This window comes from Giraffa tippelskirchi, chromosome 4 (genome assembly GCF_054371585.1).
Source record: "Giraffa tippelskirchi isolate mGirTip1 chromosome 4, T2T-mGirTip1v1.2.pri, whole genome shotgun sequence".
NCBI classification, from domain to species: Eukaryota; Metazoa; Chordata; class Mammalia; order Artiodactyla; family Giraffidae; genus Giraffa; species Giraffa tippelskirchi.
Window position 1 is genome coordinate 113815586 of NC_137278.1, and position 27065 is coordinate 113842650.

A 27065-nucleotide genomic window follows, 5' to 3' on the forward strand; every position below is an offset into this window, starting at 1 on the left:
TTTCCTCTATATTTCTAAATTCAAAGTATCTTCCTCAAATAATTTAAACCTGGAGAAGAACTCTACATATATAAAAAACCTAATTGTGTCAGTGTTGCATGGAATAGGGTTTTCTGAAGAAAGTACTGAAGAGATTTAAGGTTCTGCCTTTTCTGTGGAGTGCCCTCTTTGAAGCACTTTCCATTATCATTTGTGTGTGTGTGTGTGTTACTTTTTTTCCTGTCTATTCCCTTGCATATGGCTGAGGTGATAAAGGGAACCTTTTGCTAAATTTGACTCAGACTCAGCTCTGTTTTTGCCAACTTTTACACATTGATGGGTCCTTGTTATCTCAAATGTAATATAGCCAAATCAGACATCCTCTCCTCACCTCCTCTGTCATTACTCTGGCCAACTGCCTCCATTCAGTTTCTTCCCTCAGCATTTATCTCTGTTGGCATTTCCAAAAAAACAGTCGATCAAGATTTCTAGAGGTCAATAGAGTATTCCCTCACTCTGGTACTGAAATAACAATGCCCGTCAATTTTTTCCTTCTCGGTATCCACTTAGTTCATTCTACTATCTCCTTTCATCATCCACTCCATCCACTACCTTAGTTCAAATCCTCATCTAATTTTCCCCCTATTCCTAGCTTTCTCCAAAATAGTGTCTTTCTTGAGTTCTTTTTTTTCTACTCTAATCCTTATATTAATATGGTTTCTTCTCCAGAGAAGTGCTTCTTGCAATGTGACCTGGAAACTAGGAGCATCATGTCACCTGGAAACTTCAGAAATGCATTTTCTTGGGCTTTACTCTAGTCCTGCTGAATCAGAAACTCTGTGTTTAATGCTTGTTTAGCCCTCCAAGTGAGTTTTGATGCAGGGTAAAGTTTAAGAATCACTACTTCAGAATGATGTGTTTCAAATGCAAACATGTATATGTTAACTCCTATACTCAATCCTTAATAATAAGATCTTATTCTTCTTAGAAAGAGAAACATATCAAGTATCTTTATGCACGGTTTTTCATTATATGGTTCTAGACTACTTTTCCTATTTCACTTTTTACCACCTCCTCAAAAGAAACCATACACTCCTATCATAATGAATCCTGTACTTCATTTTGTGACAAGTGTTTTCTTACTTCTGTGCTTCTGTACCATAGATCCTTCTGCCTAGAAAGCCATTCTTCCCTCCTCTGGATAAATCTTACCCTTTGAAACTCCACCCAGGCATTACCTCTTCTCAGGAGACTTTCCTGAGTCCTGAGAGCTGGGGTAATGGTTCTGCTGCTACTTCCACAGCATCTTGCACTTAACTCACTCACAACTCTACCAAATCATTTTATAGTTGTCATTCTACTCATCTGTCTTTGCCATTCGAGGGATAAATTAGCTCAGTGAAGCACTTGCCATCCGTATATCTTCAATAGTTATTATGAAGCATGACCAATAAATGTTAAAGGAATAAATCTATGTTGAATTTAGCCTCCCATGAACTCCTATAAGGAGAGGGCAAGCTGAATGGCTGACAGTAGTATTTGGGACCACTCTGAAATGTGTATTATCCTATATTAGTATATTTTCATTTTGGATATATATCGGTTTCGTTAGTGTGTACCAGCCATTGAGAAGCTGGTTATCTTTGAGTTTACTGCAAAATTTAAACTTCTGGATGACAAAACTGATGATCAGATACCTTTGTTCACACAACAGAGGACCATACCAAGAGAACCTGGTTGAGTAACCAGCAGCCCTTTATTTCTACCTCACACCTAAAACATGTAACAGACATGCAAGTAGAAATATCTTAGTGATCAAGAGAACAGGTTCAAGCCTAGTTTTACTACTTAGTAGCTATGTTACCTTGGGCAAATTGCTTTATATGTCTCATATAAGTCAACTTATGTCTTACTACATTATCTGAGAAGGACCTTGGGTCATTAATTATAATAGTTCATAGAAAGTTATATTGATAAGCTATATTGTAAATTATCAATTAAAAGTAGCTATTATTATGCATGCACAGGTATAGATTAGATTATACATGTATAAAATAAAGATGGGCTACGGAAACATTACATATTGATATACATTGAAACATAAGCATTAGCAGGCATGTAGATGAGATCCAAATACAAATTAATTCTATGTATGAAACCCCATTAAATTTCTAGAATGTATTTTCCCTGAAAGGAAAGAGATCCCAAGTGTCATGTTCTACTTCCTCAAATATCCCTATAATTTTATGCATTTCTATGGCTTTGGTTCTTATAAATTTTTCACCAGTGTCTTTTTTTAAATGTTAATTTTTATTCTCTCTACTAAAGTTTGAGCAATTTTTTTGCAGCAGAGTAAGAATTATTTTTTTATACAATTCATGAATGTATACACAATTTATTCCTCTTTCAGTGTCGTGTCATATGACATCATCACATATTTATATACCATAGTGGACAGCTTTAAGTCTGTTTGAAATGCACTATAGCAAGTGAGAGGAAGAATCCAACATTTAGAAGAGGATATCAATGTTATGATCCTAGGTACACAAAATTGGTGAAAATTTATCTTATTATCCTTCATTGGTTAAGACTCAATTTCTGTGAGCTTAATTTACAATTAAATGTCCAATTATATGATGCTTCATCTTTTCCTATCTGATACAAACACAAGTAAATAACTAGAAAAAAATACAACACCCTACCTATCCTTTTTACAAATCAGGTTTTATTTTTAACTCAGTAAATAACTGCTTAAAACTTTTACTGGGTTAAAAAAAAAACAAAAGAAACCCTGAATATTATGCTGAAGTGACTTTTTTAAAGAAAAGAGCAAAATATAACTCTTTTCCAACTATTATCTGACTATAGTATCTCAAAAATATGTATCCTTTTGATTTACATCAGATATTTCTAACAAATATCTAACTATATCTCTCTGAATTTTATGTATTAGGCCAATTAACACATAGAGTTTTTAAGGTGATCATGAGAAACTGGTGAGAATGCAGATGAAACATTTTCAGATTCATTAAGTTCATGCTTCCAGAAAAGTCTGACACAGGATTTTCAGCTAAATATTAAGTATTTATAGATAATACCTTAATTTTGGAAATAATCATGAAAGAATCAGAGAGATGAAAAATAGATAAAGCAGTAATAAGTAGCATTACCTAAAATAAGACAGGCAACATTTTCAGAAAGAAGTCTAATTTGAATCTAATGGGTATGCAGATGAGTTCTCTTCATAATGCTGTTTGTTTTTTTTTTTATAAATTTATTTATTTTAGTTGGGGACTAATTACTTTACAATATTGTAATAGTTTTTGCCATACATTGACATGAATCAGCCGTGGGTTTACATGTGTTCCCCTTCCTGGACCCCCCACCCACCTCCCTCCCCATCCCATCCCTCTGGGTCATCCCATTGCCCCGGCCCTGAGCCCTTGTCTCATGCATCGAACATGGAATGGTGTTCTGTTTCACATATGATAATATACATGTTTCAATGCTATTCTCCCAGAACGTCCCACCCTCACCTTCTTCCTCAGAGTCCATAAAATTGTTCCATGCATCTGTGTCTCTTATTCTGTCTCGCATATAGGGTTATCGTTACCATCTTTCAAATTCCATATATATGCATTAGTATACTGTATTGTTGTTTTTCTTTCTGGCTTACTTCACTCTGTATAATGGGCTCCAGTTTCATCCATCTCAGTAGAACCGATTCAAATGTATTTTTTTTTTAATGGCTGAGTAATATTCCATTGTGTATATGTACCACAGCTTCCTTATCCATTCGTCTGCTGATGGACATCTAGGTTGCTTCCATGTCCTGGCTATTGTAAACAGTGCTGCGATGAACATTGGGGTACACGCGTCTCTTTCAATTCCGGTTTCCTCGGTGTATATGCCCAGCAGTGGGATTGCTGGGTCATATGGCAGTTCTATTCCCAGTTTTTTAAGGAATCTCCACACTGTTCTCCATAGTGGCTGTACTAGTTTGCATTCCCACCAACAGTGTAAGAGGGTTCCCTTTTCTCCACACCCTCTCCAGCATTTATTGCTTGTAGACATAATGCTGTTTTTAAGAGAAAAACTTAAGTTCTAAATCACAAGAGGTAAATTTTACGTTTATTTCCTGTTTCTTCTGCTTTTGAAATAATGAATGATGACTATAATGGTAATCAGAAATAGCAAGAGGATATATAATTTTTCTATTTTTCTTATGGGCAGTGCTATTTCAATTGATGCTAACAAGATTCTGATACTAATCAATGTTTACAGTATCAATATCACATTTTAAAAATACTATTAAATAAAAGGAAATGAAACTGACTGAAATCAGAGCATGAATGCACTGATATTATGCTACTAAATGAATTGACATTATAGCATAGTATAAGAGTCTTCCAACCTGGAGATTCAGAGGCAATGACAAAATGTTCTATAGTCAGTATACATTCTATAGATAGTCTTCTTTTCTTCTATTCAACTGAACAAGTTCCAAAAAAAAAAAATCAAAACCAAGTTTCAAAGTTTATAATAAATATGCTTTGATTTGTAAGACACAATAAATCACATAAAATTGGAATATTTTATCTCCCCTTTCTGTAATATTTCTGGAACTTACTTTTCCTTATTTGTCATTCCTCCTAGTTGTTAGTGAGAGCAATTCAACTGAGCCACACAGCCAAGAATTACAAAGCGAAAAGAATTCTAAGTCTCTTGAGATTAGCTCAGTGGCAAAGAAATTTGACTACTTCTCTTAAATAGAGCCACCCAGGCAGAAAATGCAGATAGCGGACACTTTGCTGGATACAGTGTTAATCACATCTGGTGAACACAAGAACCATGCCCTGGTTTTCAATGGCTCTGTCTGTGGCAATTCAGTTGCTGTGTAAGGCAAGAGGACAGCTCTTCTGTTTCCGACATGCACTGGTTTCAGCTAACGTAGCGGCATACAAAGTAAGAACTGCCACAGTTACTGTTTAATGGTAGATTAGTCTTTATTCCTTTGCCTCCAGCATCCCCAAAACTGGAATGTGAATCCTGAATACATAGTGCAATAGCTATATATAACCAATATTAGAATTGGAATCCTTCTCAATTTTCAGTTCACTTCAGCTCACTCAGTCGTGTCCAACTCTTTGTGACCCCATGAACCGCAGCATGCCAGGCCTTCCTGTCCATCAACAGCTCCCGGAGTTTACCCAAACCCATGTCCATCGAGTCGGTGATGCCATCCAGCCATCTCATCCTCTGTCGTCCCCTTCTCCTCCTGCCCCCAATCCTTCCCAGCATCAGGATCTTTTCCAATGAGTCAACTCTTCACATGAGGTGGCCAAAGTATTGGAGTTTCAGCAGGACTGATCTCCTTTAGGGTAGACTGGTTGGATCTCCACGCAGTCCAAGGACTCTCAAGAGTCTTCTCCAACATCACAGTTCTGTTGGGAGCCGTTCTGGAACTACTGCCGGGTGACAAAGTCACGGCACCAATCAAGAAGAAACTGCAAAGCGGTTTCTCTCCAGGATCGGGACCTTCCCTCCTTCCTGTTTCTATGCTTTTGTTGTGGCTAACTCTGTTTCATTCTTTGATGGCTGGAGTTGTAGGGGCTTCCATGATGAGATCATGAGAGTTCAATAAAAAGAAAAATGATCCCTTGCCCCAGAAAAACATTCCAAAAATGATTAAACCTACTGAGGCCCCTGACTGGTGGGTCCCTAACATTCAGCCAGGGAATAAGGCCATGATCATTTGGAAAACAAGCCCTAAGCCTATTGTGACCTGGCCTCATGAGGAAATTGTTATTGATGACTGGAAAACTTGGGTCAGGTATCAGGGAAAGTTACAGAAACTAAGCCAATTGCCTTTTCCCCTCAAAATCTAAGCACAAACAGAAAAGATATATATAAATTGTATTGTAAATAGTATCTAGGTAAACTGCAAAAGATTTCCCCTTGCCAGAAATAGTCTTTTGGTATGTGGGTAGATGGTAAACAAGCCACCACTGACAATGGCTGTACTATGAAAAACTTTGCCCTTAGCCATCACTATAGTTTTTAGTCATTGAAGCAAGATGCTGTACTCACTGTAGTAGCAGGCTGTACAAAATAAACAGATGGAATAATATGATTTATAGATTATGTTTTAGTAAAATAAAAATAGGTTTCGGGGTAAACATGTAACCAAAATGTGACAATAGACTAGGAAAAAACTTTTAACACATCTTAGAATTAGGGGATGTTGATCTAAATGGAAAAATATTGTAAGAATCATTACGTAGAAGATCATATGCTATATAAATAGAGACTAAAGCAATAAAGTGTGTGGTCTTTAGGCCATCAAAAAAACTCTCTGTCTCTTTTCCTTTCGCCGACGCCGTTCATCCCTTGGGGACCCCTGGACCAGCTGGAGCGGGACTCCGGCACAGTTCAAAAGCATCAATTCTTCAGTGCTCAGCGTTCTTCACAGTCCAACTCTCACATCCATACATGACCACTGGAAAAACCATAGCCTTGACTAGACAGAGCTTTGTTGGCAAAGTAATGTCTCTGCTTTTGAATATGCTGTTTAGGTTGGTCATAACTTTCCTGCCAAGGAGTAAGCGTCTTTTAATTTCATGGCTGCAATCACCATCTGCAGTGATTTTGGAGCCCCCCAAAATAAAGTCTGTCACTGTTTCCACTGTTTCCCCATCATTTGCCATGAAGTGATGGGACCAGATACCATGATCTTAGTTTTCTGAATGTTGAGCTTTAAGCCAACTTTTTCACTCTCCTCTCTCACTTTCATCAAGAGGCTCTTTAGTTCTTCTTCACTTTCTGCAGTAAGAGTGGTGTCATCTGCATATCTGAGGTTATTGATATTTCTCCTGGCAATCTTGATTCCAGCTTGTGCTTCATCCAGCCCAGCGTTTCTCATCATGTACTCTGCATAGAAGTTAAATAAGCAGGGTGACAATATACATCCTTGACGTACTCCTTTTCCTACTTGGAACCAGTCTGTTGTTCCATGTCCAGTTCTAACTATGGGTTCCTGACCTGCATACAGCCCAAAGGCCAAGAACAGTGCTATGGTAACAGGCACTCTCCACATCTTCAAGCAAGGAGCTGCACCAGGTCTTGCTAAAATACTGTAAAGAAAAGTTCTGCCAGAATCAAAAAGCATCTTCTCTTAATGGGGGCATTATTAGCATACTGAAAAGAAAAAAAAAATATATATATATATCATTTTATATACCTTAAGCACATTTAAAATGGGTTCTGTCCTCTTAACAAAATTTTAAGTGCACAATCCAGTACTATTAACTGTAGGCACAATGTTGTATAGCAGGTCTCTAGAATGTACTCATTTTGTATAATGGACATTTTATACTTGTTGGTTGGCAACTCTTCATTTCCTCATCTCCATTGCTCCTGGAAACCACTAATCTCTCCTTCTATGACTTGAACTATTTTAGGTATTTCATATATGTGGAATTACGCAGAGTTTGTTTTTCTAGGACTGGCTTATTTTACTGAGCATATCCTCAAGGTTTATTCATGTTCTTGCATTAGCAGGATTTCCTTCTCTTTTAAGCCTGTATAATATTCCACGTGCGTGTATATGTGTACGTCTCTGTATGTATGCATCACATTTTCTTTATCCATTCATCCATGTGGATCTTTTGCACATCTCAGCTGCTCTGAATAGTGTCACAGTGAAAAATATTTTTGAGATTATGATTTAAATACTTGTGGGAAAATATCCAGAAATAAGATTTCTGGATCATATGGTACCTCATTTTTAATTTTTTGAGGAATCTCTACTGTTTTTCATAGGTGGCTACACGATTTTGCATTCCCACCAACAGCGTACAAGGGTTCTGCTTTCTCTATATCTTCACCAAAATTTGTTGTCTTTTTGTGTGTACAATACAGTATCTTTGTTTTTCAGGATGTTTGACATCTTCAGACATGGGCACCAAAGCCTGTCTTTGTTTCTCACTCCCTAACCTCTAAGCACGCATTCACACACATGCACACATGTGCGCACACACACTCATTTCTAAGATTAGTTGTTGGCTACACAGGAAGAAGTTCATCCTGAAATGTAGTTGACCCAAGAGGAATACCTAGAAGGATAAAGCAAACTAGCCTGGAGGTGGATAAAAAGAATGCCCAGGGGTAAGATGTTTATTAATATTCTATTGCTGCTTTAACAGATTACTACAAATTTGGTGACTTAAAACCAAACAAGTTTATTTTCTTACAGTTTTGGAGATCAGAAACCTGAAAATCAAGGTGGTGGCAGGGCTGTGTTCCTTCTGGAGACTTCAGCGGAGAACCTACTTTCTTGTTTTTTCCAGCTTCTTAAGGATACCTACATTCCTTGATTCATAGTCCCATTCTCCAGCTTCAAAGAACATCAGTTTAATTTCTGGTTGCACCTTCACATCTCGTTTTTCCAACTCTAACCCTCTTGCCTCCCTCTGAGAAGGACTCTTAAGACAACATTGAACCACTCAAGTAACTTAGAATAATCTCCCCATCTCAAGATCCTTAGACATAATCTTCAAAGTCCCATTTACCATGTCAGGTAACATATTTTCAAGTTCTAGGAATTAAGATGTGGACATTTTGGGGGACCATTATTCAACCTACCAAAGGGGATATTAAAAATGCAAGCCAGAGTAGGCTTGGCCTGAATCACAGGATGTATGAGGTTACTACAGATTCAGAACAAACAACACTTTCTTGACCAGCCCAGCCAGGAGTTTGTTAGGTTGTTTTTGTACCCTAAAATAAAAATGTCAAATATAATTTTTAAAAATTGCATCCACTTAATTTATATTATATTTATTTATATATATAGATGCCCTATATTATCATTCTTTTTTTTTCTTTCCATATAAATTCTAACTCTTGAAGTGAAGTGAAGTCGCTCAGTCATGTCCGACTCTTTGCGACCCCATGGACTGTAGCCTATACTAGGCTTCTCCGTCCATGGGATTTTCCAGGCAAGAATACTGGAGTGGGTTGCCGTTTCCTTCTCCAGGAGATCTTCCCGACCCAGGGATTGAACCCGGGTATCCCTCACTGTAGGCAGATGCTTTACCATCTGAGCCACCAGGGAAGTCCCATTCTAACTCTTAGCAGAGATTTATCTACCTCTCTATGTTTCACGGATTCTCAAAATGTATTGATTCAAAAAACCCCAAAGTCATGGAAGGAGGCTTGGAGTTAACAGTTGCCTATATGGTTGTAGCAAAGCTTTCTTAAGGCCTCTGCCAAAAATTAATCTCCTTCAGGCCCCAGCAACTTACATTCTCCTACTATAAATTATTTTTCTATTCTAGGGCATTGAAAGATGACATATTATTGGAATTAGTCACTAACACTAAGTGAATCATTTCCACAGATTCTATCCAATCTCAAACATCTCAAGTGCAAACGCAATGGGAAGAAGTTTATCCTTTTTCATTGTCCACAATGAATTTGCCAAATGTCTTGCATATGAAACATTACTTCAACAAGTACCTACCAATGGATAATAGCTCAAAGCAAATTTTCATCTGTCATGGGAAGGAGGTGCATCATTTCAGACCAGAGGTAACACTCAGGAGAGAATTCCATGAAGGAGAAAATTATCAAAAAGGGAAAGGGAGAAAGGATACATCTCACTTATTTTGCAATATTGTTTAATATATCTTTGGAAATTGGGGTAGAGAGACTCTAAAATGAATCTCAATGATCCCATCTCCTACATTCCATAGTTTTGTGTACTAGCCTCCCCTTGAATATGAGTTGGATGTGTTGAAAACATAGTAAAAGTGATGAGATGTAACATTCTAAGACTAGGCTGCAAAACTTGTGATCTCTTTCTATGTCTCTGTCTTTCTCTCTCAACCCTTAGGAGAAGCTGCCCCTTACAAGTATCATTATGAGGACGTTCATGTGGCAAGAAACTAAAGTGTCATGTCAACAAGCAGCCAGGACATAAAACTTGTGAGCTCATGTAAGTGAACTCAGAAGCCACTGCTTCCCTGTGTGAGACTGAGATGGCTGCAGCCCTGGCTGATGCTTTGATTGCAGAATTACGAGGGACCTTGAGTCTGAGGACCCTGCTAAACCACCCCAAATCCCTACCCACAGAGGTCATAAGATAACAAATATTGTTGTTTTAAGTCATCTGGTTTTGAGCTTTATAAAACTGCGTAATTGTTTATGCAGGGATGGATAGCAGCTAAATAGGAATAGATAACTAACACAGCAACTAAACTCAATATACATTTCTAATACTTTCTGCCACATAAGGGCTCAATATAACATAAAAGCATTTCACAGAATTAAAATTTTTATACCAATGAGTCAATAAAAGGAATAACATTTCTCTTGTTCTGATTTTTATGCATTTATACAACTCTATCTAAAAACAGTATTTCTAAAAACATTCTAAAAGGAATGTTGGGATATAAACACTAAGTGCTTACCAATTGCTTACATTGTTACTAACAACTCTCAGTATGAATCATAAAAGTATGCGAAACTCACAATACATCTTCTTCCATACACATTTCTGTTGTCTTAGTCATCTCTGAATATTTAAGAATTCTTAAATTTCTAAGAAAAACAATTTTTGCTGTGATTACTACTAGGTTGAATTTTGATACCTCAAAGCCACATGTAACTATCAGCTTTGACATGGAATTCTATTTAAAAAAAAAAAACAATTTCTTTTCAATTATGTATGAATGACTCAGTCAAACTGACACAAAAGAATATTTAAAAAGCACCGCGATTTTTAGATGCTGAATAGACCATCATGGCTAATGACTCATACATTATTTTTAACCAGAGATATTTTATAACATAGATTAAAAATATTCCTCATTCAGTATCTGATCACATATTAAAAATATGAACATACACATCCAATTTATTTATATCTAGTGCTTGAGTAATAAATAAGGTAATTAAAAAGCATCCATTCAAGAAGGCACAAGGAAGTATATGACAATCTTAAAACTCCATGTATAGAATCCCCCCCTCCTCCATAGGAGCTTTCACAAATGGTCTAGCCTCACTCTGCACATACACACGCTAGTCAAAAAAAAAAACCATATATTTCCCTTAGGAAAATATATTCTGCTCAAGTGACCACCTCTAAACTTTGACAGATTTCTGCTTCTTTTAAATGGTTTTGCATTTTATATTCCTCAACTCTAATTTCCTTAGGTAGCTCCCTGACCTCATTCCTAATTCCCAGTGTTGTAATGGAATTGTCTGAACAAGCAGGAACCCCCAAAATGACAAAACTTATCCAGAATTTTGCAATTGGAAATTCAACAAAGGTGATAATTTAATTTCAATATATTATGGTTTTGTCATGTAGTTCATGTTAGTGTTTTATTAATACATGAGTCTGTATAGCTTACTTAGAAACATGAGCTTTAGAGCCAGGATACCTAGGTTCAAATCTCGACTTTGACATTGATTAGATATGTAATCTTGGCTAGCTATTTCACATTTCTGTGCTTTAGTGTCTCATATATGAAATTTATCTAATAAGAGTAACTGTCTCACATGATTGATGAGGGGAGTAAACGATTGCACATAGCAAGTACAAAGAAGGTTTAGCTGGTAGTAGCATAAGTAGCCATAGTAGAAACAATAGTGGTCATTGATGTGCTTTTTTTTGAATCACATATTGATGCTGTGCTGTGCTCAGTTGCTCAGTCATGTAGGACTCTTTGCATACCCATGGACTGTAGCCTGCTAGGCTCCTCTGTCCATGGGGATTCTCCAGGCAGGAATACTGGAGGGGGTTTCCACGCCCCCCTCCATGGGATCTTCCCAACATAGGGATCGAATCCAGGTCTCCCCCATTGCAGGCGGATTCTTTAGCATCTGAGCCACCAGGGAAGCCCACGAATACTGGAGTGGGTAGCCTATCCCTTCTCCAGGAGATCTTCCCAATCCAGGAAGGATTCTTTACCAGCTGAGCTTCCAGGGAAGCCCTCACACATACTGGTGGGGGGAGAGAAAAAGCTGGTTTTTCCATTCTTCTACCAGGTATATAGCCTATGCTGCTGCTGCTGCTAAGTTGCTTCAGTCGTGTCTGACTCTGTGCGACCCCATGGACTGCAACCTACCAGGCTCCTCCATCCATGGGATTTCCAGGCAAGAGTACTGGAGTGGGGTGCCATTGCCTTCTCCAATATAGCCTATAGGTGCCCCGTTCTCATAATCCAGTCATAAAGAATGTGGCATCATAATTTCATCAGGATACATTGTGACTGAGTCAAGTCTAAGGAAAAGACACAAAATGCATGTTTTTACATTTAAACCTTTTATATTTGACTTACAAAACTATGAAGAAACCAGGTTTACCTAAAGAAGCACAGACACAAACCAAGGTGAGCAGATCTCACGATATTTCTGCAGATTTAATTAGGACTTATAATTAAGTATGGTCTCTTACAGTTTTCTTGATATGTAATGGCTTCAGCAAAACTTTTTATCTACAGTACATGTTACTGCATTTTCATTTCTTTGGAATTCATTAATGATCAAGAAATTTTTTAAGCCATATCATGAATTCTTCTCTCAGGAAGGGAGTTAAAGATTTTTTGGACAGTTTTTTTTAAAATACGCAATAAAAAAGTTAACCTATTAAAATGGGATCCAATTAGTCCTGATCTATTTGATCCCCTGCTGTTTTTCTCCACTAGATGAAAAGACAGTCTTTCATCCTTAAACCTCATACACTTAAAAGAATATAGAGTTCTGACTTTTGACCTTCATTTTTTTTGCTTAAAAATCAAAGACTTTTTTGCATGTGAAAGTAAATGATTTTAATCTCAAATCTGGGTTTATTATGAATATAAAATTATTTTATTATTGTAATAAATCATAGATAGACATTACCTAATGAGAGAAGTGTCAGGCTTCGTTATGAAATGTAGATTTTCCTCTGAATTTCTAAATTTTATTTAATGAACATGTTTCTAATTGTGTAATGAATTAAACATAAAAAGGAAGCTATCTTTCCTCCTCCCTCTCACTTGGGAAGTCTTACTGGAAAGTATATATTCCAAAAGAGATAATTTATCAGTGAACAATTTTTAAGACCTTAAGGCTATGTTGGTTCACTAAATGCTATAGTATATAATAAACTATTTAAAACCAACTTACAAAATATTATTATTTACTATAGTTACAATTTTATTCCCTTACAACAACTCTCAGCTCAGACTTAGGGAGATACATCCAATTAGTTTGGGGAAGAAAAAGAAAAGAAAAACAGAGAAATTAAATGTTATATTTGTAATTATGAAGAGTTTTATAGGCCATTTTGGCTGAAAAATCTATACATAATTATATCACACTATTGGATTTAGATTTACATTATTCAGAAGAGGGCACTTTACACTTTCTAGCAATAACATTGACCTAGAAACTGCAAGAGAACATGGGTTTTCTTTAGTAAAATTAAAATCTATCAATAAAAACTTCTAAAATGTTACAAATGCTCTCAAGTTGTCTCTCCCCTTCACTATTCAGCATGTTTCCTCAAGGCAAAGACTTTGTTATGTTCACTGCTCAATTTCCAGAATCTGGATCAATGTGTACATATGACAGGCCCTCAATAAATATGACTGAGTGACTGGATGAATATACTATTTCAATTCAAGTCAGGCTAGAATGATCAATCAAGGAAATAACTGATATTAATTTTTTAAACAAATCTATATATGGTGTTTAAAAGTCTGCAATACAAGCAACTATAACCAATGTGATAAGAATAGTTCTATTCAGATAACTTTACTGAGGGACATTTTAAAATAAGTCACATAAAATATATATAAATTTCATCATGGATATTACTATTCCAGAAGAGAAACATGAAGATGACAAAAATACTGATGCCATGTCTTACTCAGAGACTTTCTGATTTAGTAGAGCAAGAGTTGAAAATATTTGTTTCTAAGAAAAGAGATTTGTTTATGTAGGACTGCTGTGGGTAAAGAGTCAGAAGAAGGAGCATGAAGATATAGGCCCCTGAGGATAAAACATATTTTTTATATAATTAGAGGCAAATCCTTTAATTTGCATAACTTTTGACCATTTCCTGTGCCTGTGGAGGGGTGGTGTTCAGAAAGTGTGGCTTAGTGTTGTTATTAATTTAACCTATTCTTTAATTTATCCTTTTCATATATATGCACACACACACAAACAGACACACACAAACACTGTTATAAAAACAGATTCATTCCTTTTCTTTAAATCAGTGGTTTTGAGTAACCTGAATGCAAGTTATCTGTTGCATGTTCCATGATAATTATCATGTACTGTAATAAAATATATTGGAGCACGGGAGATTTTATAACAAATATTGTCAGAACTAAGATATTTGCTAGCTTTGAGTAACTGTGGAAAACAGAGTTATTTTTTTCTAACTCAGAAAAGCCTTTAGATCAGATATTCTACTATCAAAGGATATGCCAAATCAAAACCTCAGAAATAAAACATTATAGGATTCAAGAAATTATAAAGTTACTAAAGGTGGTACATAGTGTATAAACCTTTTTTAATGGGAAGATTTATCCTCAAAGATAAAACCAGATCAATTGACTACTGATTTGAATTTGTTTCAATAGCAGTTTAAAAATGTGATAGGGTTGAGCAGACCCTACTCTGCTATATATTGCAAGCTTTTTAAAGAATAAATTTAATAATATTGTGTTGGCCAAAAAGTTCATTTGGGTTTTTCTGTATGATGCTATGTAAAAACACAAATGAATCTTTTGGTCAACTCAATACATAAAATTATTTTAAATTTTTTATGATGTTATAATTGGGTAAATATGACTTTTTGCAGATATTTTCTTCTTGATTTCATTTTTTTCAATGTTTATTGTGAATATTTGATGTAAAAAATTGTGTAGTGGTAAAATTACTTTATTCATATTAGTAATAAAAGCTTTTGTTGAGAATATATAAGTTAAAAATTATTAAACATACTCTAAAACAAAAGTGAGTTTCTCCCTTGATTATTAAGAGTTAGGTATAACTCATAGATTATAAGAGGTTAATTAAGTGCAGTCATAATGAAAGGAAAGCAAATGATTGGGTTCTGGATAGTTCTATAAATACAAAAGTTTGCTTTCAGTGGATTTTATCACCATGATGATTCTCCATCTTATAATATTTGAATAATATTAATTATTGTCTCTGAACATATGAATCATCCCCAGGTATCTCCCTATATCTCTTTTCAGTTCATCCTCTAGATGTAGTATACAGTTTTATCTCTCCACATCTTAACTAATCATTCAATCCCAAACCTGTTTCTGCCTCCACAATTGTACAGAATCATATATTGTCAAAAGCACAATGATCTCAATATGCTGCTAAATAAAATTCCTACTGGGTGTCAGTACTACTATAACATGGGTGAATCTTTGCTCCTTAAAATTTTAATCCATGAACCTTTTCTTCCGTAAAATATTGGACTTCTACTCTTAACCCCATGATTACTTTTTCACCCGAGTGCCCCTGAAACTGGTATCCCACAGAATTCTATCCTTGATTCATCTTTCTTGCACTGTGATTCCCTGGGATGATCTCATTCATTCATAGAGTCATAACCACTAGTAGTAATACATACTGATGGTTTCTAAATTGTTACCTGTCCTGCTGCTTAATGTCATCAAGATATCTCAAGTACATTGTATCCAAACTGAAGTCTTTATCCCTTCAACTGTCCTTCATACCTCAATTAATATCACCATTCATTACCTACAGCAAACTTTGAAGAATCCCTGGATTTAATCAGCTCTATGGTATTTAATCACTCAGTCCTGCTACTTATATCTTATAAGTCAGTGTCAAATTTCAGTGCACAGAGAGTAACCTGGAAAGCTGATAAAAAGACATATTCCACATCTCATCCAAAAGTTTTTGATCCAGAGGTTCTGGGGATGAAAATCTACATTTCTAGTACAGGAAGTTTGTTTTTTTAGGATGGGCAATATCTGAACACGCTTACAGACTGAGGATTGGCTGTGGATAAGGAGTCACCAAAGAAGAACAGAAGGAACTATTAACGTTGTTAGGCATGTAGGCACCCCTTTGTTGTGAAATCAGTCCTGTAACATTTGGTAATGCACAACACTTAGAAAGTAGTGGAGGCGTGGGGTATGTATAATAAAGGTACCTTGTCTTTTCTTAGCTGTATAAGTCAGTAAGATACTTTTTTCTGCTTCTTTTTCAAGTTTTATTCTTCTATTTTATACTGCATTAGAAAAGACTATTCTTTATTCAAAACAAGAAGGCCAAAATGGAGTGGTTTATGCTAAGCACATCACCAAACAGCGCTGGCTCTCCCAGAAACAGCATCAGAAACACCAGTCAGCAATCAGTCGCCAGATCAGAGCTAGTTAAGTAATCTGCCTGACAGACCCCTGCCATCCCTTAAAACAAAGTAACTCTGCTGTAACCAACGTGCTTTTTGGCCTAGTTTATTTTCCTTGTTCCTGCTTCCTTCTGCATTTTGAACAGCTCCTTGGAGCCCCTTTCTATTTGTTACAGTGGATGCTGCCCAACTAAATCGATTTTTGCTCCTATAAACTTTAAAATTTTTTAACACGCCTCAGTTTATGTTTTAAAAGCTCTTAGTGTGAGAACCGAAGTAGATGCCCAGGGCCCCAGGAGCCACTAGCAAGCAGCCGCTGCACGTGCAGAGTGCTGAGCGCGCATCCTTCCCGCCGCCTCACCTTCCGAGGTGCTGGGTCCTTCCCTCTCAAGGTCTCCTGGGCTTCAGACTCCGAGTGGAAATCTTCTGAAGTCGGACTGGGTCCAACATAGAAACAGGACCAAACGAGGGGGTCTGACTGCGGTCCGACTCAGAAACGGACCGGGTTTGGGGTTGGACCTCGGACAAGTTAGAGACAGGACTGGTTCCGGGTCACTGTGGGTCCGCCTGAAGCTGGACTGGGCCCGGCGTGAAGCATCAGCTGAATCGTGTTGTGTTTTGAGGTTAAAAAAGCAGGTTAACCTATCCAGGATAATCCTGAGTTACAGCGGCCACCGCGAGAACTTTTAACCTGGATAAACTTTTCCATTTACGAGGTGCTCTAGTGAAAAAAAAAAAGCGGGGGAGGCGAACACTCAATAACAAGAGTAGACTCAAAACTTTTTTTCCGCCTCCTCATGAGCTCCTGGCAGACAGGATCAGGCCAGCTGGGATATCGCACTCGCTCCAGAGCCTGTGGAATCCTGGGGGAAACTGGCAGAAGACAGCAAAGGGTAAGAATTCTTAAAAAAGTCAGCTCTACTAGATTTCTATCAGCGGTGCCTGGTGGAGAGAGCAAAGTGAAATTTCAGGTGGTCCTTTCCTTCCCAAATTCATAGTGGCAGGCAGAAAGCCCTAGTAAGATCTTTGAACTGACTTGTGATTCTTTCCCAGGAAAGCTATTGCCTTCTTGATTGTCTTGTTGGCTTCCTAACAGGTTGGCGCGGAGGTGGGGGGGATCCCCAAAACATGGCTGGACGGAAATGTGGGTTGCACCCTCCAGCTAAGGTTCCTACTGACTGTTGGGAATTGTCTGAATCCTTTCTTATTGTCTTTAGGAGTGGCACTGGATTTGGGAGGGTAGTATTTTTTAATTCTCTTTGGGGACACCTCTTGCATCCACAGGGTTGTTCCGTACTGCGAGCGATGTCCCCGAGTAAGGGCCAAAATGGCAAAAAAAAAAAAAAAAAAAAGGAATGTTCTGTTTTTGCCATCTAGCTATTTCTGGACTTGCTTGTTTATAACTTTATCTGGCTCTTTGAGGCTACTCTCTGCAGACCAAAACTGCCTTTGAAAAGCAGAGATAAACCTATGTAACTGTAAGAGTAATAACAAACATTATTGTACTTCATGTGTAAATGAAAACGTTTTGAAACATTACAGTTGTTCATCAAAGGCAAAGTTTTACTAACCATGTCTATAGCTTTCTAATTTAAAAAAAAAGTTAATAATTCCTGTTCTTAGGCTTTTTAAAGCTGTTTTCTTCTGTAAAATATAAAACTTGCCATAGCTTGTGAAAAAAATAAACGATGAGCTTATTCTTATAAGGAATAAAGATTCTTATTCTTTATAGGAATAAAACATGGAACCTGAAAATTTCTCTGTCCAAAGTTTTGTTTTGTTTGATTCACATTCCAAAGCATATGGTTCTAGAACATGTGTTTCAAAACAGTATTATATCACTATATAAAAGATTACTAGTTCCACTTCTGGCATTATGCATTATGTTTGAATTTACATTTCAAATGTATACAGTGTTGAGAATGATATAAAAAGTAAAGTGATGGCTAAAAATTACTACAGAAATATTTCACAGGACAATTACCAGTAAAGGCAGCAGGGATGAAGAAAACAAACAAACATAAAGTCCAAATAGTTGACTATTAAAGTTGAGTAAAAGGAAACATTTTGAATGGAAATAAGCTTCACTGAGAATGCTCAAAGTATGGACTTTCTATATTTTGCATTCGTTAAAAATCAACAAAATGTCACCTACAAATGGCTCCCAAATTGAGATAAAAAGGTTTAGTAAATAGAAATGGACTATGGAGAAATGGCTGTACTCAGTAAGAATTTTGAACAAGTAAAAGTATCCAAGATTTTGAGATTGACAACTTAAACTGTGGAGTAATATTGAATCCTCCTACACTTAGTGGCTAGGTTGTGGATTACTCAGCCACTGTGAATACCATTTCCATTGTCTGTGAGATGAAGCTCAGCATGAGCCCTCTGCATGGCATTGTTGGGAAGATGAAATGAAAATGCCACAAGTAAAGTGGTTGGGACAGTGCCTGACACCTAAGTGGTGCCTAAGCACCATTCAGCAGAGGATTACTCTTATTAAGAGCAACTGCTGTAGCTGCTGCTATTACTACTGCTTATAAGTTTTAGACAGAGACATGGTTCTCTCCATTTGGGGCTTGGATCAAACTGATCCTTTCATTTAGAGGGCACCATCTCTGAAGAACCACATGATTCTGAACTTTGCTTGGACCTCCATCCATACCATTTAATGGTTCCTCATGTAGTAGAATTTAAGGGTTAAAGCTTAGGCTTTGTGTCAGATTACTTGAATGAACCCCTGGCTCCAAATGCGTGATCTTAATTCACTTAACCTCTCTATTTATCTATACAACAAGGATGAAAATAATAGCTGACTGAGTTATTGTGAAATTTAAATAACATTTGACATAAAGCACTTATATCAGCATATGAAACATAGTGCTCAATAAATAAATATCAATCACTGCCTAATCTACCATTTTCTCCTTCTAGTGTGTTGTAAAAATATTAATGAGGTTATCCATTAAAACTATCTAATCCATGATATCCATGGCTGATTCATGTCAATGTATGGCAAAAACTATTACAATATTGTAAAGTAATTAGCCCCCAACTAAAATAAATAAATTTATAAAAAAACAAAACAAAACTATCTAAATAGAGGCTTATTACTTATGCATCATTACATCAGAGAACTGTTCTGGTAAACCCTGAACTGAACTTTTTCTGACTTCAATTAACCTCATAACAGTAAGCTGTGTATACTCTGGGAAGGTAAAAAGCATAAAAAAAGAAAGTGGCTGAAAGCTAAGACTTAATAAGAGTTGGATAAGTAAGGAATGAGAAAGAAACAGCAGACTAGTAACTAGAGAAAATGAGAGAAAACATGGGATGTCAGCAGGAATTCCCTATCACTTGCCCCTAGCAGCCGGCTGCTGGGTAGGAACAAGAAAAATAGTGCAGGTGGCAAACACCTGACTGTAGCTTCTCTTTCTGAGTCCCACTCCCACCACAAAGGGCACTACAACTACTCTTGTCTGGGGACACGCTTGAGCCCAGATTTTGCAAGCTGATGTTGTGCTTCATCCACCCCACTTCCATATTGAAAGGTGCTAGAGCATGTCCTATGTCTAAATGTGTCTTTTCTCTGTCCATGTTCTTTCCCAGTTACTATGTTTCTCTCTTGCCACTACAGCCACAATTATAACCTTGTCTCCACTAGCTCCCTCGTCTGTAAGTATCACCCAGTTCAGGCCAGTCTGGCTTCAAATACCTTCACTCCAGGGAAGCCAGTCTTATTGATGTCACCAAATTATTTAAGTCCATTTTACTACATTTCAGCAGCATTTCCTGGAGTTGTTCACATCCTTTTTCAAAGCACTGGGATTTATACATCACAATAAGCCTTTTGATGTTTTATCCGAAGTGCAGTACAAAACCACAAAAAGATATTTGGAGCGGGAAGACTCCAATGACACTATACTGTCTGGGCTTTATGCCTGCTCCTACAGGGCAGCCTCCTCAAACAAAACTCTAAACGCCAGTTGTTATCAACTAAATGTTTTCATCTCCCCAAAATTTACATGTTGAAGCCTAATCCCCAGAGTGATGGTATTAGGAGAGAGAGCTTTGGGATGTGATTAGCTTTAGATGAGGTCAGGAGAGTGAAGGTCTCATGATGGGATTAGTGCCCTTATAAATAGAGGAGGAACACCAAAGCTCTCACTCTCTCCTCCATTTGAGAACACAAAGAAAAGGCAGATGTCTGCAAGCCAGAGAGAAGGCACTCACCAAGAACCAAATCTGCTGGCAGCTTGATCTTGGACTTGCCAACTTCCAGAAATAAATGATGTTAAGTCACCCAGTCTTTAGTATTTATTATGGCAGCCTGAGCTCATACACAGATGTTCCCCAGGGTTCAGTCTGGAGACCCCCCCTCTTCCTTCTCTAAACTTTTTCTCCAGAGATTTTCATCCAGTTGCATGAGTTTTAAAGACTATCTACCCGTGTCAATGAAGTCCAGATTTGTACTTTTGTCCTCCTAAATTTCCCGAGCCCCAGATTTTTATAACAATGTGTTAATCCTGCATTTTATTGGATATCTCACAGATAACTCAAGTTTCAAGTTTGTTTGTCTAACAGCCTCCTAATTGTGTTTCTCTCTTAGTCTTGCCCATTGGAAAAAAAAAAAAAGGTTTTAACACACCCACAAGTTACAAAGCAGAAGCATGTTAGTCATTCTTGATTCTTTACCTGCCTTTAATCCTCCCATACTATCCCTTAAGTCTTCTCCAGATCAATCCAAAATATGTTGTCTTCTCCTCTCTTCATCACCACTGCTATGACTCTGCCCAGGCATCATCTTCTATCCTAGGAACTCTTAGAGTGTGCCCTTATTCTTATTCTGTTTGCTCTCTTGCCCTCCTCCACTTGCTTCTGCAGATTCTTCTGTTAAATTTTAATGACACCCTCATGGCAACCCACTCCAGTACTCTTGCCTGGAAAATCCCATGGACAGAGGAGCCTGGTATGCTGCAGTCCATGGGGTCACGAAGAGTTGGACATGACTGAGCGGCTTCATTTTCACTTTTCACTTTCACACATTGGAGAAGGAAATGGCAACCCACTCCAGTGTTCTTGCCTGGAGAATCCCAGGGATGGGGGAGCCTGGTGGGCTGCCGTCTATGGGGTCGCACAGACTCGGACACAACTGAAGTGACTTAGCAGCAGCAGCAGAATTACACAAAATCTTTTAAGTGAAAACCTATTGTTGCCTACAGATCTCAGCTTAATCCTGTGCATTGCCTACCCTTCTACCTTCACTTCATGCCACCGAGTCTTAGCTGCAGTGGCCATCTCTGAAATCCCAGCAGGCACCATGCTCTGTCTTCCTCATGCTGTTGGGTCTCCTGGGAATGCTATCTCTCCTGATCTTCATACAGCAATTCTGTTAATCCTTCAGGTCCAGTTTAAATGTCCCTTACTCATGGAGGCCCTACCCACTTCATCTATGTGGATTCTGTATGTTATTCTTTCTCAATCATCTGTTCCTCATTGAATGAAGAACATTATATGTATATACTTGTTACTTATTTGCTATCTGTATTTCTCATTACACTGTAAAATATAAAAGGGCAGGATCTTGTTCCTTGTATTCATTAATACACGCTCAGTCTCTAGCACATTTGCTAGATTTGTAGCACTCAATATGCTAAATGAATGAATTCAAGTATAAAATAGGCATTCCACATGCACTTGAATAAGTAGGGTTTATTATAAATTAGACAATATAAACATATTTAGCTATATTGCCAATTTAGTAATGTTTAAATATTATACATAACTGTTATGGAGAAATATTTGAGTTCACCAATGTGTTTTTCTTGAAACCAGTATCTACCTTGTGCTTGGTTTTTGGTGTTATAGTGAGAGTTGAATAAAAATAAAGATAATCATTACTCTTGAAAAGGGTTCCAATCTAGAGGAGCTAATATTTAAATACACAAACAACATGGAAAAGATGTATAAAATGATTTCCTACAGTGAAAAATAGCTGGAGAATATTTAAGAAACTTAATCATAATCAGCACTGCGGCTGCGACTGCTCACTGAGCATGGTCGAGAGGAGCTACCTTGCGCCCGAGGTCAGGGGCGGCGGCCAAGAAGAGCTGCCTTGCACCCGAGGTCGGGGGCAGCGGCCGAGAGGAGCTAACCCGAATCAGAGGTAAGGGGAGGCGGCTACGCTTTGTTGGAGCAGCTGTGAAGAGAAAACCCGCATCCAAGGTAAGAGAAACCCAGGTAAGAAGGTAGGCACTGAGAGAAGGCATCAGAGGGCAGACTGAAACCACAATCAAAGACAACTAGCCATCTGATCACACGGACCACAGCTTGTCTAACTCAATGAAACTAAGCCGTGCCATGTGGGGCCACCTAAGATGGACGGGTCATGGTGTAGAGGTCTGACAGAATGTGGTCCACTGGAGAAGGGAATGGCAAACCACTTCAGTATTCTTGCCTTGAGAACCCCACGAACAGTATGAAAAGGCAAAAAGATAGGACACTGAAAGATGAACTCCCCAGGTCAGTAGGTGCCCAATATGCTACTGGAGATCAGTGGAGCAATAACTCCAGAAAGAATGAAGGGATGGGACCAAAGCAAAAACAACACCCAGTTGTGAATGGGACTGGTGAGAGAAGCAAGATTTGATGCTATAAAGAACAATATTGCATAGGAACCTGGAATGTTAGGTCCACGAATCAGCGCAAATTGGAAGTGGTCAAACAGGAGATGACAAGAGTGAACATCAACATTCTAGGAATCAGTGAACTAAGATAGACTGGAACGGGTGAATTTAACTCAGATGACCATTATATCTACTACTGTGGGCAGGAATCCCTTAGAAGAAATGGAGTAGCCATCATAGTCAACAAGAGAGTCCAAAATGCAGTACTTGGATGCAATCTCAAGAACAACAGAATGATCTCTGTTCATTTCCAAGGCAAACCATTCAATATCAAAGTAATTCAAGTCTATGCCCCGACCAGTAACGCTGAAGAAGCTGAAGTTGAATGGTTCTATGAAGACCTACAAGACCTTCTAGAACTAACACCCAAAAAAGATGTCCTTTTCATTATAGGGGATTGGAATGCAAAAGTAAGAACTCAAGAAACACCTGGAGTAACAGGCAAATTTGGCCTTGGAGTACAGAATGAAGCAGGGCGAAGGCTAATAGAGTTCTGCCAAGAGAACGCACTGGTCAGAGCAAACACCTTCTTCTAACAACACAAGAGAAGACTCTACACATGGACATCACCAGATGGTCGACATCAAAATCAGATTGATTATATTGTTTGCAGCCAAAGATGGAGAAGCTCTATACAGTCATCAATAACAAGACTGGGAGCTGACTGTGGCTCAGATCATCAACTCCTTATTGTCAAATTCAGACTGAAATTGAAGAATGTGGAGAAAACCACTAGCCCGCTCAGGTATGACCTAAATCAAATCCCTTATGACTATACAGTAGAAGTGAGAGATAGATTTAAAGGACTAGATCTGATAGACAGAATGCCTGATGAACTATGTATGGAGGTTGGTGACATTGTACAGCAGACAGGAATCAAGACCATCCCCAAGAAAAAGAAATGCAAAAAAGCAAAATGGCTGTCTGAGGAGGCCATACACATAGCTGTGAAAAGAAGAGAAGGGAAAAGCAAAGGCGGAAAGGAAAGATATACCCATTTAAATGCAGAATTCCAAAGAATAGCAAGGAGAGATAAGAAAGTCTTCCTCAGTGATCAATGCAAAGAAATATAGGAAAACAATAGAATGGGAAAGACTAGAGATCTCTTCAAGAAAATTAGAGATACCAAGGAAACATTTCATGCAAAGATGGGCTCAATAAAGGACAGAAATGGTAGGGACCTAACAGAAGCAGAAGATATTAAGAAGAGGTGGCAAGAATACACAGAAGAATTGTACAAAAAAGATCTTCACGACCCAGATAATCACGATGGTCTGATCACTCACCTAGAGCTAGACATCCTGGAATATGAAGTCACCTGGGCCTTAGGAAGCATTGCTACGAACAAAGCTAGTGGAGGTGATGGAATTCCAGTTGAACTATTTCAAATCCTGAAACATGACGCTGTGAAAGTGCTGCACTCAATATGCCAGCAAATTTGGGAAACTCAGCAGTGGCCACAGGACTGGAAAAGGTCAGTTTTCATTCCAATCTCAAAGAAAGGCAATGCCAAAGAATGCTCAAACTACCGCACAATTGTATTCATCTCACACACTAGTAAAGTAATGCTTAAAATTCTCCAAGCCAGGCTTCAGCAATACGTGAACCATGAACTTCCAGATGTTCAAGCTGGATTTAGAAAAGGAAGAGGAACCAGAGATCAAATTGCCAACATCTGATGGATCATCGAAAAAGCAAGAGAGTACCAGAAAAACATCTATTTCTGCTTTATTGACGATGTCAAAGCCTTTGAGTGTGTGGATCACAATAAACTGTGGAAAATTCTGAAATAACTGGGAACACCAGACCACCTGACCTGCCTCTTGAGAAACCTGTATGCAGGTTGAGAAGCAACAGTTAGAACTGGACAAGGAACAACAGACTAGTTCCAAATAGGAAAAGGAGTACATCAAGGCTGTGTATTGTCACCCTGCTTATTTAACTTACATGCAGTGTACATCATGAGAAACGCTGGGCTGGAGGAAGCACAAGCTGGAATCAAGACTGCCCGGAGAAATCTCTATAACCTCCTATATGCAGATGGCACCACCCTTATGGCAGAAAGTGAAGAAGAACTAAAGAGCCTCTTGATGAAAGTGAAAGAGGAGAGTGAAAAAGTTTCCTTAAAGCTCAACATTTAGAAAACTAAGAACATGGCATCTGGTCCCATCACTTCATGACAGATAGATGAGGAAACAGTGGAAACAGTGGCTGACTTTATTTTTCTGGGCTCCAAGATGACTGCAGATGGTGATTGCAGCCATGAAATTAAAAGACGCTTTCTCCTTAGCAGAAAAGTTATGACCAACCAAACAGCATATGAAAAAGCAGAGACATTACTTTTCTAACAAAGGTCTATCTAGTCAAGGCTATGGTTTTTCGAGTGGTCATGTATGGATGTGAAAGTTGGGGTATAAAGAAAGCTGAGGTCTGAAGAATTGATGCTTTTGAACTGTGATGTTGGAGAAGACTCTCGAGAGTCCCTTGGACTGCAAAGAGATCCAACCAGTCCATCGTAAAGGAGATCAGCCCTGGGTGTTCATTGGAAGGACTGATGAAGCTGAAACTCCAATACTTTGGCCACCTCATGCGAAGAGCTGACTCATTGGAAAAGACCCTAATGCTGGGAAAGATTGAGGGCAGGAGGAGAAGGGGATGACAGAGGATGAGATGGTTGGATGGCATCACCGACTCGATGGACATGGGTTTGGGTGGACTCCGGGAGTTGGTGATGGACAGGGAGGCCTGGCGTGCTGCGATTCATGGGGTCACAAAAGTCAGACACGACTGAGCGACTGAACTGAACTGAATGATAATGAATGGCTTTTTTGATGAATAGTCATGGCCCTTCAAAAAGTGACCACATATGAGAGGTCCCCCTGAAGTTACATAGTCACTTCACATATGTGTGTACACATGCAAAGTTAATGTGCCTTGAGAGTTTTTAATACCTGTAGATAATTTATAAGAAAAAATCAAAATTGTAGTTATCTAAAGAAGTCAAATAACATAATACTTTGGGGTGGCAAAATGTAATATATAAACAATAGTAACCTATCTTGTATTATATTTTGACTGGTGTCAGACTGGCAAAAATGAATAATGTATACCAGCTACTCACAGTGTCTCCGTAGTGCAGTTGGAGGGAGAGGGAAGTAAAATAATCAAATAAATACCAAATCAACAGGTGGTATAGAAAGAAATACACACACAGATCCTATGCAAGTGCCACAATTGAAGAGTCAACTAATTTGCTTGTGGGAGTCTACAGTGAATTTACACAGAGTAAATGGCACCAATAACCTTGCTTTAGGGTATGTCATTTGAACCAAGCCTTGAACATAAGTAGAGTTTTGACTCCTTGAAAAATGTGTGTGTATGTTAGTCTCTCAGTCATGTCCAACTCTTTGCAACCCCATGGACTGTAGCCCACCAGGCTTCTCTGGCCATGGGGATTCTCCAGGCAAGAATACTGGAGTGGATTGCCGGTGCCATCCTCCAGGGGATCTTCCCAACCCAGGGATCAAACCCAGGTCTCCCACATTGCAGGCAGATTGTTTACCATCTGAGCCACCAGAGAAGCCCTGGTGTTTTGACTACTTGAAAAATGAGAGCAGCTTATTCCAGGTAGAAGGAATGACTCATTCAAAGTCAGTGACTCAGATGGCAAAGAATCCTCCTGCAATGTGGGAGACAAGGGTTTGATCCCTGGGTTGGGAAGAGCCCCTGGAGGGGAGAATGGCTAGAGAACTGGAGAGAACTCCAGTATTCTGGCCTGGAGAATTCCACGGACAGAGGAGCCTCGCAGGCTACAGTCCATGGGGTCGCAGAGAGTCAGACACAGTTGAGCAACTTTCACTTCACTTATTCCAGGTAGAAGGAATGGCTTGTTTAAAGTCATAGGCCTGAGAGGAAATGAGGTATCTGTGGAATATGGAATGCAAAGAAGTCTTGGTGAATTAATACAATAGGTTCTTGGAGCATACAAGACTTTGCCTACC

The 27065-nt window shown here is 38.3% G+C and overlaps 1 protein-coding gene and 1 long non-coding RNA gene across 2 annotated transcripts in view; one reads left to right on the forward strand and one right to left on the reverse strand.

Annotated features, from left to right (window-relative positions):
• PPFIA2 (PPFI scaffold protein A2) overlaps positions 1-27065 on the reverse strand; it is a 509952-nt gene that overhangs the window by 388119 nt on the left and 94768 nt on the right. The gene's annotated exons all lie outside the window — the stretch shown is intronic.
• LOC145546829 (uncharacterized) overlaps positions 16933-27065 on the forward strand; it is a 41307-nt gene continuing 31174 nt past the window's right edge. Inside the window, exon 1 of the long non-coding RNA XR_014083319.1 lies at positions 16933-17271. This is a non-coding gene — a long non-coding RNA (uncharacterized LOC145546829). The remainder of the gene's footprint in view (positions 17272-27065) is intronic.